This window comes from Danio rerio, chromosome 12 (genome assembly GCF_052040795.2).
Source record: "Danio rerio strain M-AB ecotype USA chromosome 12, GRCz13ab, whole genome shotgun sequence".
NCBI lineage: Eukaryota > Metazoa > Chordata > Actinopteri > Cypriniformes > Danionidae > Danio > Danio rerio.
This window is the reverse complement of record NC_141032.1, coordinates 16,173,029-16,189,270: the sequence shown is the minus strand read 5'-3', so window position 1 is coordinate 16,189,270 and position 16,242 is coordinate 16,173,029.

The following is a 16,242-nucleotide window of genomic DNA, read 5'->3' as shown; positions in this document are numbered from 1 at the left end:
GTCTAAAACAAAAAGAAAATGCTTTTTAGTGGCTGGATCTGGTTTTATCACATTCTGAATTGAACGTTGAAAATGAGCTTTTCAGAGCCAGCAGAGGTCAAAATAAGCAGTAATGCAAACTCAGTCAGAGACATAGATTTTCACTTGCAACTTGCTTTAACATGTTTAACGGTGCATGAAATGTTGTCTAAAACAAAAAGAAAATGCTTTTTAGTGGCTGGAACTGGTTTTATCACATTCTGAATTGAACGTTGAAAATAAGCTTTTCAGAGCCAGCAGAGGTCAAAATAAGCAGTAATGCAAACTCAGTCATAGACATAGATTTTCACTTGCAACTTGCTTTAACATGTTTAACAGTGCATGATATGTTGTCTAAAACAAAAAGAATGATGCATTTTAGTGGCTGGATCTGGTTTTATCACATTCTGAATTGAACGTTGAAAATGAGGTTTTCAGAGCCAGCAAAGGTCAAAATAAGCAGTAATGCAAACTCAGTCATAGACATGGATTTTCACTTGCAACTTGCTTTAACATGTTTAACAGTGCATGAAATGTTGTCTAAAACAAAAAGAATGATGCATTTTAGTAGCTGGATCTGGTTTTATCACAATATGTATTGGACGTTGAAAATGAGCTTTACTCAGCCAGCAGAGGTCAAAATAAGCAGTAATGCAAACTCAGTCAGAGACATAGATTTTCACTTGCAACTTGCTTTAACATGTTTAACAGTGCATGAAATGTTGTCTAAAACAAAAAGAAAATGCTTTTTAGTGGCTGGAACTGGTTTTATCACATTCTGAATTGAACGTTGAAAATGAGCTTTTCAGAGCCAGCAGAGGTCAAAATAAGCAGTAATGCAAACTCAGTCATAGACATAGATTTTCACTTGCAACTTGCTTTAACATGTTTAACAGTGCATGAAATGTTGTCTAAAACAAAAAGAATGATGCATTTTAGTGGCTGGATCTGGTTTTATCACATTCTGAATTGAACGTTGAAAATGAGCTTTTCAGAGCCAGCAGAGGTCAAAATAAGCAGTAATGCAAACTCAGTCAGAGACATAGATTTTCACTTGAAACTTTCTTAAACATATTTAACAGTGCATGAAATGTTGTCTAAAACAAAAAGAAAATGCTTTTTAGTGGCTGGAACTGGTTTTATCACATTCTGAATTGAACGTTGAAAATGAGCTTTTCAGAGCCAGCAAAGATCAAAATAAGCAGTAATGCAAACTCAGTCATAGACATAGATTTTCACTTGCAACTTGCTTTAACATGTTTAACAGTGCATGAAATGTTGTCTAAAACAAAAAGAATGATGCATTTTAGTGGCTGGATCTGGTTTTATCACATTCTGAATTGAACGTTGAAAATGAGCTTTTCAGAGCCAGCAGAGGTCAAAATAAGCAGTAATGCAAACTCAGTCATAGACATAGATTTTCACTTGCAACTTGCTTTAACATGTTCAACAGTGCATGAAATGTTGTCTAAAACAAAAAGAATGATGCATTTTAGTAGCTGGATCTGGTTTTATCACATTCTGTATTGGACGTTGAAAATGAGCTTTACTCAGCCAGCAGAGGTCAAAATAAGCAGTAATGCAAACTTAGTCAGAGACATAGATTTTCACTTGCAACTTTCTTAAACATATTTAACAGTGCATGAAATGTTGTCTAAAACAAAAAGAAAATGCTTTTTAGTGGCTGGATCTGGTTTTATCACATTCTGAATTGAACGTTGAAAATGAGCTTTTCAGAGCCAGCAGAGGTCAAAATAAGCAGTAATGCAAACTCAGTCATAGACATAGCTTTTCACTTGCAACTTGCTTTAACATGTTTAACAGTGCATGATATGTTGTCTAAAACAAAAATAATGATGCATTTTAGTGGCTGGATCTGGTTTTATCACATTCTGAATTGAACGTTGAAAATGAGGTTTTCAGAGCCAGCAAAGGTCAAAATAAGCAGTAATGCAAACTCAGTCATAGACATAGATTTTCACTTGCAACTTGCTTTAACATGTTTAACAGTGCATGAAATGTTGTCTAAAACAAAAATAAAATGCTTTTTAGTGGCTGGAACTGGTTTTATCACATTCTGAATTGAACGTTGAAAATGAGCTTTTCAGAGCCAGCAGAGGTCAAAATAAGCAGTAATGCAAACTCAGTCATAGACATAGATTTTCACTTGCAACTTGCTTTAACATGTTTAACAGTGCATGAAATGTTGTCTAAAACAAAAAGAATGATGCATTTTAGTGGCTGGATCTGGTTTTATCACATTCTGAATTGAACGTTGAAAATTAGGTTTTCAGAGCCAGCAAAGGTCAAAATAAGCAGTAATGCAAACTCAGTCATAGACATAGATTTTCACTTGCAACTTGCTTTAACATGTTTAACAGTGCATGAAATGTTGTCTAAAACAAAAAGAATGATGCATTTTAGTGGCTGGATCTGGTTTTATCACATTCTGAATTGAACGTTGAAAATGAGGTTTTCAGAGCCAGCAGAGGTCAAAATAAGCAGTAATGCAAACTCAGTCATAGACATAGATTTTCACTTGCAACTTGCTTTAACATGTTTAACAGTGCATGATATGTTGTCTAAAACAAAAAGAATGATGCATTTTAGTAGCTGGATCTGGTTTTATCACATTCTGTATTGGACGTTGAAAATGAGCTTTACTCAGCCAGCAGAGGTCAAAATAAGCAGTAATGCAAACTCAGTCAGAGACATAGATTTTCACTTGCAACTTTCCTAAACATATTTAACAGTGCATGAAATGTTGTCTAAAACAAAAAGAAAATGCTTTTTAGTGGCTGGATCTGGTTTTATCACATTCTGAATTGAACGTTGAAAATGAGCTTTTCAGAGCCAGCAGAGGTCAAAATAAGCAGTAATGCAAACTCAGTCAGAGACATAGATTTTCACTTGCAACTTGCTTTAACATGTTTAACAGTGCATGATATGTTGTCTAAAACAAAAAGAAAATGCTTTTTAGTGGCTGGAACTGGTTTTATCACATTCTGAATTGAACGTTGAAAATGAGCTTTTCAGAGCCAGCAGAGGTCAAAATAAGCAGTAATGCAAACTCAGTCATAGACATAGATTTTCACTTGCAACTTGCTTTAACATGTTTAACAGTGCATGAAATGTTGTCTAAAACAAAAAGAATGATGCATTTTAGTAGCTGGATCTGGTTTTATCACATTCTGTATTGGACGTTGAAAATGAGCTTTACTCAGCCAGCAGAGGTCAAAATAAGCAGTAATGCAAACTCAGTCAGAGACATAGATTTTCACTTGAAACTTTCTTAAACATATTTAACAGTGCATGAAATGTTGTCTAAAACAAAAAGAAAATGCTTTTTAGTGGCTGGAACTGGTTTTATCACATTCTGAATTGAACGTTGAAAATGAGCTTTCAGAGCCAGCAAAGATCAAAATAAGCAGTAATGCAAACTCAGTCATAGACATAGATTTTCACTTGCAACTTGCTTTAACATGTTTAACAGTGCATGAAATGTTGTCTAAAACAAAAAGAATGATGCATTTTAGTGGCTGGATCTGGTTTTATCACATTCTGAATTGAACGTTGAAAATGAGCTTTTCAGAGCCAGCAGAGGTCAAAATAAGCAGTAATGCAAACTCAGTCATAGACATAGATTTTCACTTGCAACTTGCTTTAACATGTTCAACAGTGCATGAAATGTTGTCTAAAACAAAAAGAATGATGCATTTTAGTAGCTGGATCTGGTTTTATCACATTCTGTATTGGACGTTGAAAATGAGCTTTACTCAGCCAGCAGAGGTCAAAATAAGCAGTAATGCAAACTTAGTCAGAGACATAGATTTTCACTTGCAACTTTCTTAAACATATTTAACAGTGCATGAAATGTTGTCTAAAACAAAAAGAAAATGCTTTTTAGTGGCTGGATCTGGTTTTATCACATTCTGAATTGAACGTTGAAAATGAGCTTTTCAGAGCCAGCAGAGGTCAAAATAAGCAGTAATGCAAACTCAGTCATAGACATAGCTTTTCACTTGCAACTTGCTTTAACATGTTTAACAGTGCATGATATGTTGTCTAAAACAAAAATAATGATGCATTTTAGTGGCTGGATCTGGTTTTATCACATTCTGAATTGAACGTTGAAAATGAGCTTTTCAGAGCCAGCAGAGGTCAAAATAAGCAGTAATGCAAACTCAGTCATAGACATAGCTTTTCACTTGCAACTTGCTTTAACATGTTTAACAGTGCATGATATGTTGTCTAAAACAAAAATAATGATGCATTTTAGTGGCTGGATCTGGTTTTATCACATTCTGTATTGGACGTTGAAAATGAGCTTTACTCAGCCAGCAGAGGTCAAAATAAGCAGTAATGCAAACTCAGTCAGAGACATAGATTTTCACTTGCAACTTTCCTAAACATATTTAACAGTGCATGAAATGTTGTCTAAAACAAAAAGAAAATGCTTTTTAGTGGCTGGATCTGGTTTTATCACATTCTGAATTGAACGTTGAAAATGAGCTTTTCAGAGCCAGCAGAGGTCAAAATAAGCAGTAATGCAAACTCAGTCAGAGACATAGATTTTCACTTGCAACTTGCTTTAACATGTTTAACAGTGCATGATATGTTGTCTAAAACAAAAAGAAAATGCTTTTTAGTGGCTGGAACTGGTTTTATCACATTCTGAATTGAACGTTGAAAATGAGCTTTTCAGAGCCAGCAGAGGTCAAAATAAGCAGTAATGCAAACTCAGTCATAGACATAGATTTTCACTTGCAACTTGCTTTAACATGTTTAACAGTGCATGAAATGTTGTCTAAAACAAAAAGAATGATGCATTTTAGTGGCTGGATCTGGTTTTATCACATTCTGAATTGAACGTTGAAAATGAGCTTTTCAGAGCCAGCAGAGGTCAAAATAAGCAGTAATGCAAACTCAGTCATAGACATAGATTTTCACTTGCAACTTGCTTTAACATGTTTAACAGTGCATGAAATGTTGTCTAAAACAAAAAGAAAATGCTTTTTAGTGGCTGGAACTGGTTTTATCACATTCTGAATTGAACGTTGAAAATGAGCTTTTCAGAGCCAGCAGAGGTCAAAATAAGCAGTAATGCAAACTCAGTCATAGACATAGATTTTCACTTGCAACTTGCTTTAACATGTTTAACAGTGCATGAAATGTTGTCTAAAACAAAAAGAAAATGCTTTTTAGTGGCTGGAACTGGTTTTATCACATTCTGAATTGAACGTTGAAAATTAGCTTTTCAGAGCCAGCAAAGGTCAAAATAAGCAGTAATGCAAACTCAGTCATAGACATAGATTTTCACTTGCAACTTGCTTTAACATGTTTAACAGTGCATGAAATGTTGTCTAAAACAAAAAGAATGATGCATTTTAGTGGCTGGATCTGGTTTTATCACATTCTGAATTGAACGTTGAAAATGAGCTTTTCAGAGCCAGCAAAGGTCAAAATAAGCAGTAATGCAAACTCAGTCATAGACATAGATTTTCACTTGCAACTTGCTTTAACATGTTTAACAGTGCATGAAATGTTGTCTAAAACAAAAAGAAAATGCTTTTTAGTGGCTGGAACTGGTTTTATCACATTCTGAATTGAACGTTGAAAATGAGCTTTTCAGAGCCAGCAGAGGTCAAAATAAGCAGTAATGCAAACTCAGTCATAGACATAGATTTTCACTTGCAACTTGCTTTAACATGTTTAACAGTGCATGAAATGTTGTCTAAAACAAAAAGAAAATGCTTTTTAGTGGCTGGAACTGGTTTTATCACATTCTGAATTAAACTTTGAAAATGAGCTTTTCAGAGCCAGCAAAGATCAAAATAAGCAGTAATGCAAACTCAGTCATAGACATAGATTTTCACTTGCAACTTGCTTTAACATGTTTAACAGTGCATGAAATGTTGTCTAAAACAAAAAGAATGATGCATTTTAGTGGCTGGATCTGGTTTTATCACATTCTGAATTGAACGTTGAAAATGAGGTTTTCAGAGCCAGCAGAGGTCAAAATAAGCAGTAATGCAAACTCAGTCATAGACATAGATTTTCACTTGCAACTTGCTTTAACATGTTTAACAGTGCATGATATGTTGTCTAAAACAAAAAGAATGATGCATTTTAGTAGCTGGATCTGGTTTTATCACATTCTGTATTGGACGTTGAAAATGAGCTTTACTCAGCCAGCAGAGGTCAAAATAAGCAGTAATGCAAACTCAGTCAGAGACATAGATTTTCACTTGCAACTTTCCTAAACATATTTAACAGTGCATGAAATGTTGTCTAAAACAAAAAGAAAATGCTTTTTAGTGGCTGGATCTGGTTTTATCACATTCTGAATTGAACGTTGAAAATGAGCTTTTCAGAGCCAGCAGAGGTCAAAATAAGCAGTAATGCAAACTCAGTCAGAGACATAGATTTTCACTTGCAACTTGCTTTAACATGTTTAACAGTGCATGATATGTTGTCTAAAACAAAAAGAAAATGCTTTTTAGTGGCTGGAACTGGTTTTATCACATTCTGAATTGAACGTTGAAAATGAGCTTTTCAGAGCCAGCAGAGGTCAAAATAAGCAGTAATGCAAACTCAGTCATAGACATAGATTTTCACTTGCAACTTGCTTTAACATGTTTAACAGTGCATGAAATGTTGTCTAAAACAAAAAGAATGATGCATTTTAGTGGCTGGATCTGGTTTTATCACATTCTGAATTGAACGTTGAAAATGAGCTTTTCAGAGCCAGCAGAGGTCAAAATAAGCAGTAATGCAAACTCAGTCATAGACATAGATTTTCACTTGCAACTTGCTTTAACATGTTTAACAGTGCATGAAATGTTGTCTAAAACAAAAAGAAAATGCTTTTTAGTGGCTGGAACTGGTTTTATCACATTCTGAATTGAACGTTGAAAATGAGCTTTTCAGAGCCAGCAGAGGTCAAAATAAGCAGTAATGCAAACTCAGTCATAGACATAGATTTTCACTTGCAACTTGCTTTAACATGTTTAACAGTGCATGAAATGTTGTCTAAAACAAAAAGAAAATGCTTTTTAGTGGCTGGAACTGGTTTTATCACATTCTGAATTGAACGTTGAAAATTAGCTTTTCAGAGCCAGCAAAGGTCAAAATAAGCAGTAATGCAAACTCAGTCATAGACATAGATTTTCACTTGCAACTTGCTTTAACATGTTTAACAGTGCATGAAATGTTGTCTAAAACAAAAAGAAAATGCTTTTTAGTGGCTGGAACTGGTTTTATCACATTCTGAATTGAACGTTGAAAATAAGCTTTTCAGAGCCAGCAGAGGTCAAAATAAGCAGTAATGCAAACTCAGTCATAGACATAGATTTTCACTTGCAACTTGCTTTAACATGTTTAACAGTGCATGATATGTTGTCTAAAACAAAAAGAATGATGCATTTTAGTGGCTGGATCTGGTTTTATCACATTCTGTATTGGACGTTGAAAATGAGCTTTACTCAGCCAGCAGAGGTCAAAATAAGCAGTAATGCAAACTTAGTCAGAGACATAGATTTTCACTTGCAACTTGCTTTAACATGTTTAACAGTGCATGAAATGTTGTCTAAAACAAAAAGAAAATGCTTTTTAGTGGCTGGAACTGGTTTTATCACATTCTGAATTGAACGTTGAAAATGAGCTTTTCAGAGCCAGCAAAGGTCAAAATAAGCAGTAATGCAAACTCAGTCATAGACATAGATTTTCACTTGCAACTTGCTTTAACATGTTTAACAGTGCATGAAATGTTGTCTAAAACAAAAAGAATGATGCATTTTAGTGGCTGGATCTGGTTTTATCACATTCTGAATTGAACGTTGAAAATGAGGTTTTCAGAGCCAGCAGAGGTCAAAATAAGCAGTAATGCAAACTCAGTCATAGACATAGATTTTCACTTGCAACTTGCTTTAACATGTTTAACAGTGCATGATATGTTGTCTAAAACAAAAAGAATGATGCATTTTAGTAGCTGGATCTGGTTTTATCACATTCTGTATTGGACGTTGAAAATGAGCTTTACTCAGCCAGCAGAGGTCAAAATAAGCAGTAATGCAAACTCAGTCAGAGACATAGATTTTCACTTGCAACTTTCCTAAACATATTTAACAGTGCATGAAATGTTGTCTAAAACAAAAAGAAAATGCTTTTTAGTGGCTGGAACTGGTTTTATCACATTCTGAATTGAACGTTGAAAATGAGCTTTTCAGAGCCAGCAGAGGTCAAAATAAGCAGTAATGCAAACTCAGTCATAGACATAGATTTTCACTTGCAACTTGCTTTAACATGTTTAACAGTGCATGAAATGTTGTCTAAAACAAAAAGAAAATGCTTTTTAGTGGCTGGAACTGGTTTTTATCACATTCTGAATTGAACGTTGAAAATGAGCTTTTCAGAGCCAGCAGAGGTCAAAATAAGCAGTAATGCAAACTCAGTCAGAGACATAGATTTTCACTTGCAACTTTCTTAAACATATTTAACAGTGCATGAAATGTTGTCTAAAACAAAAAGAAAATGCTTTTTAGTGGCTGGAACTGGTTTTATCACATTCTGAATTGAACGTTGAAAATTAGCTTTTCAGAGCCAGCAGAGGTCAAAATAAGCAGTAATGCAAACTCAGTCAGAGACATAGATTTTCACTTGCAACTTTCTTAAACATATTTAACAGTGCATGAAATGTTGTCTAAAACAAAAAGAAAATGCTTTTTAGTGGCTGGAACTGGTTTTATCACATTCTGAATTGAACGTTGAAAATGAGCTTTTCAGAGCCAGCAAAGGTCAAAATAAGCAGTAATGCAAACTCAGTCATAGACATAGATTTTCACTTGCAACTTGCTTTAACATGTTCAACAGTGCATGAAATGTTGTCTAAAACAAAAAGAATGATGCATTTTAGTAGCTGGATCTGGTTTTATCACATTCTGTATTGGACGTTGAAAATGAGCTTTACTCAGCCAGCAGTGGTCAAAATAAGCAGTAATGCAAACTCAGTCAGAGACATAGATTTTCACTTGCAACTTTCCTAAATATATTTAACAGTGCATGAAATGTTGTCTAAAACAAAAAGAAAATGCTTTTTAGTGGCTGGATCTGGTTTTATCACATTCTGAATTGAACGTTGAAAATGAGCTTTTCAGAGCCAGCAGAGGTCAAAATAAGCAGTAATGCAAACTCAGTCAGAGACATAGATTTTCACTTGCAACTTGCTTTAACATGTTTAACGGTGCATGAAATGTTGTCTAAAACAAAAAGAAAATGCTTTTTAGTGGCTGGAACTGGTTTTATCACATTCTGAATTGAACGTTGAAAATAAGCTTTTCAGAGCCAGCAGAGGTCAAAATAAGCAGTAATGCAAACTCAGTCATAGACATAGATTTTCACTTGCAACTTGCTTTAACATGTTTAACAGTGCATGATATGTTGTCTAAAACAAAAAGAATGATGCATTTTAGTGGCTGGATCTGGTTTTATCACATTCTGAATTGAACGTTGAAAATGAGGTTTTCAGAGCCAGCAAAGGTCAAAATAAGCAGTAATGCAAACCCAGTCATAGACATGGATTTTCACTTGCAACTTGCTTTAACATGTTTAACAGTGCATGAAATGTTGTCTAATACAAAAAGAATGATGCATTTTAGTAGCTGGATCTGGTTTTATCACAATCTGTATTGGACGTTGAAAATGAGCTTTACTCAGCCAGCAGAGGTCAAAATAAGCAGTAATGCAAACTCAGTCAGAGACATAGATTTTCACTTGCAACTTGCTTTAACATGTTTAACAGTGCATGAAATGTTGTCTAAAACAAAAAGAAAATGCTTTTTAGTGGCTGGAACTGGTTTTATCACATTCTGAATTGAACGTTGAAAATGAGCTTTTCAGAGCCAGCAGAGGTCAAAATAAGCAGTAATGCAAACTCAGTCATAGACATAGATTTTCACTTGCAACTTGCTTTAACATGTTTAACAGTGCATGAAATGTTGTCTAAAACAAAAAGAATGATGCATTTTAGTGGCTGGATCTGGTTTTATCACATTCTGAATTGAACGTTGAAAATGAGCTTTTCAGAGCCAGCAGAGGTCAAAATAAGCAGTAATGCAAACTCAGTCAGAGACATAGATTTTCACTTGAAACTTTCTTAAACATATTTAACAGTGCATGAAATGTTGTCTAAAACAAAAAGAAAATGCTTTTTAGTGGCTGGAACTGGTTTTATCACATTCTGAATTGAACGTTGAAAATGAGCTTTTCAGAGCCAGCAGAGGTCAAAATAAGCAGTAATGCAAACTCAGTCATAGACATAGATTTTCACTTGCAACTTGCTTTAACATGTTTAACAGTGCATGATATGTTGTCTAAAACAAAAATAATGATGCATTTTAGTGGCTGGATCTGGTTTTATCACATTCTGAATTGAACGTTGAAAATGAGGTTTTCAGAGCCAGCAAAGGTCAAAATAAGCAGTAATGCAAACTCAGTCATAGACATAGATTTTCACTTGCAACTTGCTTTAACATGTTTAACAGTGCATGAAATGTTGTCTAAAACAAAAAGAAAATGCTTTTTAGTGGCTGGAACTGGTTTTATCACATTCTGAATTGAACGTTGAAAATGAGCTTTTCAGAGCCAGCAGAGGTCAAAATAAGCAGTAATGCAAACTCAGTCATAGACATAGATTTTCACTTGCAACTTGCTTTAACATGTTTAACAGTGCATGAAATGTTGTCTAAAACAAAAAGAAAATGCTTTTTAGTGGCTGGAACTGGTTTTATCACATTCTGAATTAAACTTTGAAAATGAGCTTTTCAGAGCCAGCAAAGATCAAAATAAGCAGTAATGCAAACTCAGTCATAGACATAGATTTTCACTTGCAACTTGCTTTAACATGTTTAACAGTGCATGAAATGTTGTCTAAAACAAAAAGAATGATGCATTTTAGTGGCTGGATCTGGTTTTATCACATTCTGAATTGAACGTTGAAAATGAGGTTTTCAGAGCCAGCAGAGGTCAAAATAAGCAGTAATGCAAACTCAGTCATAGACATAGATTTTCACTTGCAACTTGCTTTAACATGTTCAACAGTGCATGAAATGTTGTCTAAAACAAAAAGAATGATGCATTTTAGTAGCTGGATCTGGTTTTATCACATTCTGTATTGGACGTTGAAAATGAGCTTTACTCAGCCAGCAGAGGTCAAAATAAGCAGTAATGCAAACTTAGTCAGAGACATAGATTTTCACTTGCAACTTTCTTAAACATAATTAACAGTGCATGAAATGTTGTCTAAAACAAAAAGAAAATGCTTTTTAGTGGCTGGATCTGGTTTTATCACATTCTGAATTGAACGTTGAAAATGAGCTTTTCAGAGCCAGCAGAGGTCAAAATAAGCAGTAATGCAAACTCAGTCATAGACATAGATTTTCACTTGCAACTTGCTTTAACATGTTTAACAGTGCATGATATGTTGTCTAAAACAAAAATAATGATGCATTTTAGTGGCTGGATCTGGTTTTATCACATTCTGAATTGAACGTTGAAAATGAGGTTTTCAGAGCCAGCAAAGGTCAAAATAAGCAGTAATGCAAACTCAGTCATAGACATAGATTTTCACTTGCAACTTGCTTTAACATGTTTAACAGTGCATGAAATGTTGTCTAAAACAAAAATAAAATGCTTTTTAGTGGCTGGAACTGGTTTTATCACATTCTGAATTGAACGTTGAAAATGAGCTTTTCAGAGCCAGCGGAGGTCAAAATAAGCAGTAATGCAAACTCAGTCATAGACATAGATTTTCACTTGCAACTTGCTTTAACATGTTTAACGGTGCATGAAATGTTGTCTAAAACAAAAAGAAAATGCTTTTTAGTGGCTGGAACTGGTTTTATCACATTCTGAATTGAACGTTGAAAATGAGCTTTTCAGAGCCAGCAGAGGTCAAAATAAGCAGTAATGCAAACTCAGTCATAGACATAGATTTTCACTTGCAACTTGCTTTAACATGTTTAACAGTGCATGAAATGTTGTCTAAAACAAAAAGAAAATGCTTTTTAGTGGCTGGATCTGGTTTTATCACATTCTGAATTGAACGTTGAAAATGAGCTTTTCAGAGCCAGCAGAGGTCAAAATAAGCAGTAATGCAAACTCAGTCAGAGACATAGATTTTCACTTGCAACTTGCTTTAACATGTTTAACAGTGCATGAAATGTTGTCTAAAACAAAAAGAAAATGCTTTTTAGTGGCTGGAACTGGTTTTATCACATTCTGAATTGAACGTTGAAAATGAGCTTTTCAGAGCCAGCAAAGATCAAAATAAGCAGTAATGCAAACTCAGTCATAGACATAGATTTTCACTTGCAACTTGCTTTAACATGTTTAACAGTGCATGAAATGTTGTCTAAAACAAAAAGAATGATGCATTTTAGTGGCTGGATCTGGTTTTATCACATTCTGAATTGAACGTTGAAAATGAGGTTTTCAGAGCCAGCAGAGGTCAAAATAAGCAGTAATGCAAACTCAGTCATAGACATAGATTTTCACTTGCAACTTGCTTTAACATGTTCAACAGTGCATGAAATGTTGTCTAAAACAAAAAGAATGATGCATTTTAGTAGCTGGATCTGGTTTTATCACATTCTGTATTGGACGTTGAAAATGAGCTTTACTCAGCCAGCAGAGGTCAAAATAAGCAGTAATGCAAACTTAGTCAGAGACATAGATTTTCACTTGCAACTTTCTTAAACATATTTAACAGTGCATGATATGTTGTCTAAAACAAAAAGAAAATGCTTTTTAGTGGCTGGATCTGGTTTTATCACATTCTGAATTGAACGTTGAAAATGAGCTTTTCAGAGCCAGCAGAGGTCAAAATAAGCAGTAATGCAAACTCAGTCATAGACATAGCTTTTCACTTGCAACTTGCTTTAACATGTTTAACAGTGCATGATATGTTGTCTAAAACAAAAATAATGATGCATTTTAGTGGCTGGATCTGGTTTTATCACATTCTGAATTGAACGTTGAAAATGAGGTTTTCAGAGCCAGCAAAGGTCAAAATAAGCAGTAATGCAAACTCAGTCATAGACATAGATTTTCACTTGCAACTTGCTTTAACATGTTTAACAGTGCATGAAATGTTGTCTAAAACAAAAATAAAATGCTTTTTAGTGGCTGGAACTGGTTTTATCACATTCTGAATTGAACGTTGAAAATGAGCTTTTCAGAGCCAGCAGAGGTCAAAATAAGCAGTAATGCAAACTCAGTCATAGACATAGATTTTCACTTGCAACTTGCTTTAACATGTTTAACAGTGCATGAAATGTTGTCTAAAACAAAAAGAATGATGCATTTTAGTGGCTGGATCTGGTTTTATCACATTCTGAATTGAACGTTGAAAATGAGGTTTTCAGAGCCAGCAAAGGTCAAAATAAGCAGTAATGCAAACTCAGTCATAGACATAGATTTTCACTTGCAACTTGCTTTAACATGTTTAACAGTGCATGAAATGTTGTCTAAAACAAAAAGAATGATGCATTTTAGTGGCTGGATCTGGTTTTATCACATTCTGAATTGAACGTTGAAAATGAGGTTTTCAGAGCCAGCAAAGGTCAAAATAAGCAGTAATGCAAACTCAGTCATAGACATAGATTTTCACTTGCAACTTGCTTTAACATGTTTAACAGTGCATGAAATGTTGTCTAAAACAAAAAGAATGATGCATTTTAGTGGCTGGATCTGGTTTTATCACATTCTGAATTGAACGTTGAAAATGAGGTTTTCAGAGCCAGCAGAGGTCAAAATAAGCAGTAATGCAAACTCAGTCATAGACATAGATTTTCACTTGCAACTTGCTTTAACATGTTCAACAGTGCATGAAATGTTGTCTAAAACAAAAAGAATGATGCATTTTAGTAGCTGGATCTGGTTTTATCACATTCTGTATTGGACGTTGAAAATGAGCTTTACTCAGCCAGCAGAGGTCAAAATAAGCAGTAATGCAAACTCAGTCAGAGACATAGATTTTCACTTGCAACTTGCTTTAACATGTTTAACGGTGCATGAAATGTTGTCTAAAACAAAAAGAAAATGCTTTTTAGTGGCTGGAACTGGTTTTATCACATTCTGAATTGAACGTTGAAAATGAGCTTTTCAGAGCCAGCAGAGGTCAAAATAAGCAGTAATGCAAACTCAGTCATAGACATAGATTTTCACTTGCAACTTGCTTTAACATGTTTAACAGTGCATGAAATGTTGTCTAAAACAAAAAGAATGATGCATTTTAGTAGCTGGATCTGGTTTTATCACATTCTGTATTGGACGTTGAAAATGAGCTTTACTCAGCCAGCAGAGGTCAAAATAAGCAGTAATGCAAACTCAGTCAGAGACATAGATTTTCACTTGCAACTTTCCTAAATATATTTAACAGTGCATGAAATGTTGTCTAAAACAAAAAGAACATGCTTTTTAGTGGCTGGATCTGGTTTTATCACATTCTGAATTGAACGTTGAAAATGAGCTTTTCAGAGCCAGCAGAGGTCAAAATAAGCAGTAATGCAAACTCAGTCAGAGACATAGATTTTCACTTGCAACTTGCTTTAACATGTTTAACAGTGCATGAAATGTTGTCTAAAACAAAAAGAAAATGCTTTTTAGTGGCTGGATCTGGTTTTATCACATTCTGAATTGAACGTTGAAAATGAGCTTTTCAGAGCCAGCAGAGGTCAAAATAAGCAGTAATGCAAACTCAGTCTAAGACATAGATTTTCACTTGCAACTTGCTTTAACATGTTTAACAGTGCATGAAATGTTGTCTAAAACAAAAAAAAATGCTTTTTAGTAGCTGGATCTGGTTTTATCACATTCTGTATTGGACGTTGAAAATGAGCTTTACTCAGCCAGCAGTGGTCAAAATAAGCAGTAATGCAAACTCAGTCAGAGACATAGATTTTCACTTGCAACTTTCCTAAATATATTTAACAGTGCATGAAATGTTGTCTAAAACAAAAAGAAAATGCTTTTTAGTGGCTGGATCTGGTTTTATCACATTCTGAATTGAACGTTGAAAATGAGCTTTTCAGAGCCAGCAAAGGTCAAAATAAGCAGTAATGCAAACTCAGTCAGAGACATAGATTTTCACTTGCAACTTGCTTTAACATGTTTAACAGTGCATGATATGTTGTCTAAAACAAAAATAATGATGCATTTTAGTGGCTGGATCTGGTTTTATCACATTCTGAATTGAACGTTGAAAATGAGGTTTTCAGAGCCAGCAAAGGTCAAAATAAGCAGTAATGCAAACTCAGTCATAGACATAGATTTTCACTTGCAACTTGCTTTAACATGTTTAACAGTGCATGAAATGTTGTCTAAAACAAAAAGAATGATGCATTTTAGTGGCTGGATCTGGTTTTATCACATTCTGAATTGAACGTTGAAAATGAGGTTTTCAGAGCCAGCAAAGGTCAAAATAAGCAGTAATGCAAACTCAGTCATAGACATAGATTTTCACTTGCAACTTGCTTTAACATGTTTAACAGTGCATGAAATGTTGTCTAAAACAAAAAGAATGATGCATTTTAGTGGCTGGATCTGGTTTTATCACATTCTGAATTGAACGTTGAAAATGAGGTTTTCAGAGCCAGCAGAGGTCAAAATAAGCAGTAATGCAAACTCAGTCATAGACATAGATTTTCACTTGCAACTTGCTTTAACATGTTCAACAGTGCATGAAATGTTGTCTAAAACAAAAAGAATGATGCATTTTAGTAGCTGGATCTGGTTTTATCACAATCTGTATTGGACGTTGAAAATGAGCTTTACTCAGCCAGCAGAGGTCAAAATAAGCAGTAATGCAAACTCAGTCAGAGACATAGATTTTCACTTGCAACTTGCTTTAACATGTTTAACAGTGCATGATATGTTGTCTAAAACAAAAAGAAAATGCTTTTTAGTGGCTGGAACTGGTTTTATCACATTCTGAATTGAACGTTGAAAATGAGCTTTTCAGAGCCAGCAGAGGTCAAAATAAGCAGTAATGCAAACTCAGTCATAGACATAGATTTTCACTTGCAACTTGCTTTAACATGTTTAACAGTGCATGAAATGTTGTCTAAAACAAACAGAATGATGCATTTTAGTGGCTGGATCTGGTTTTATCACATTCTGAATTGAACGTTGAAAATGAGCTTTTCAGAGCCAGCAAAGGTCAAAATA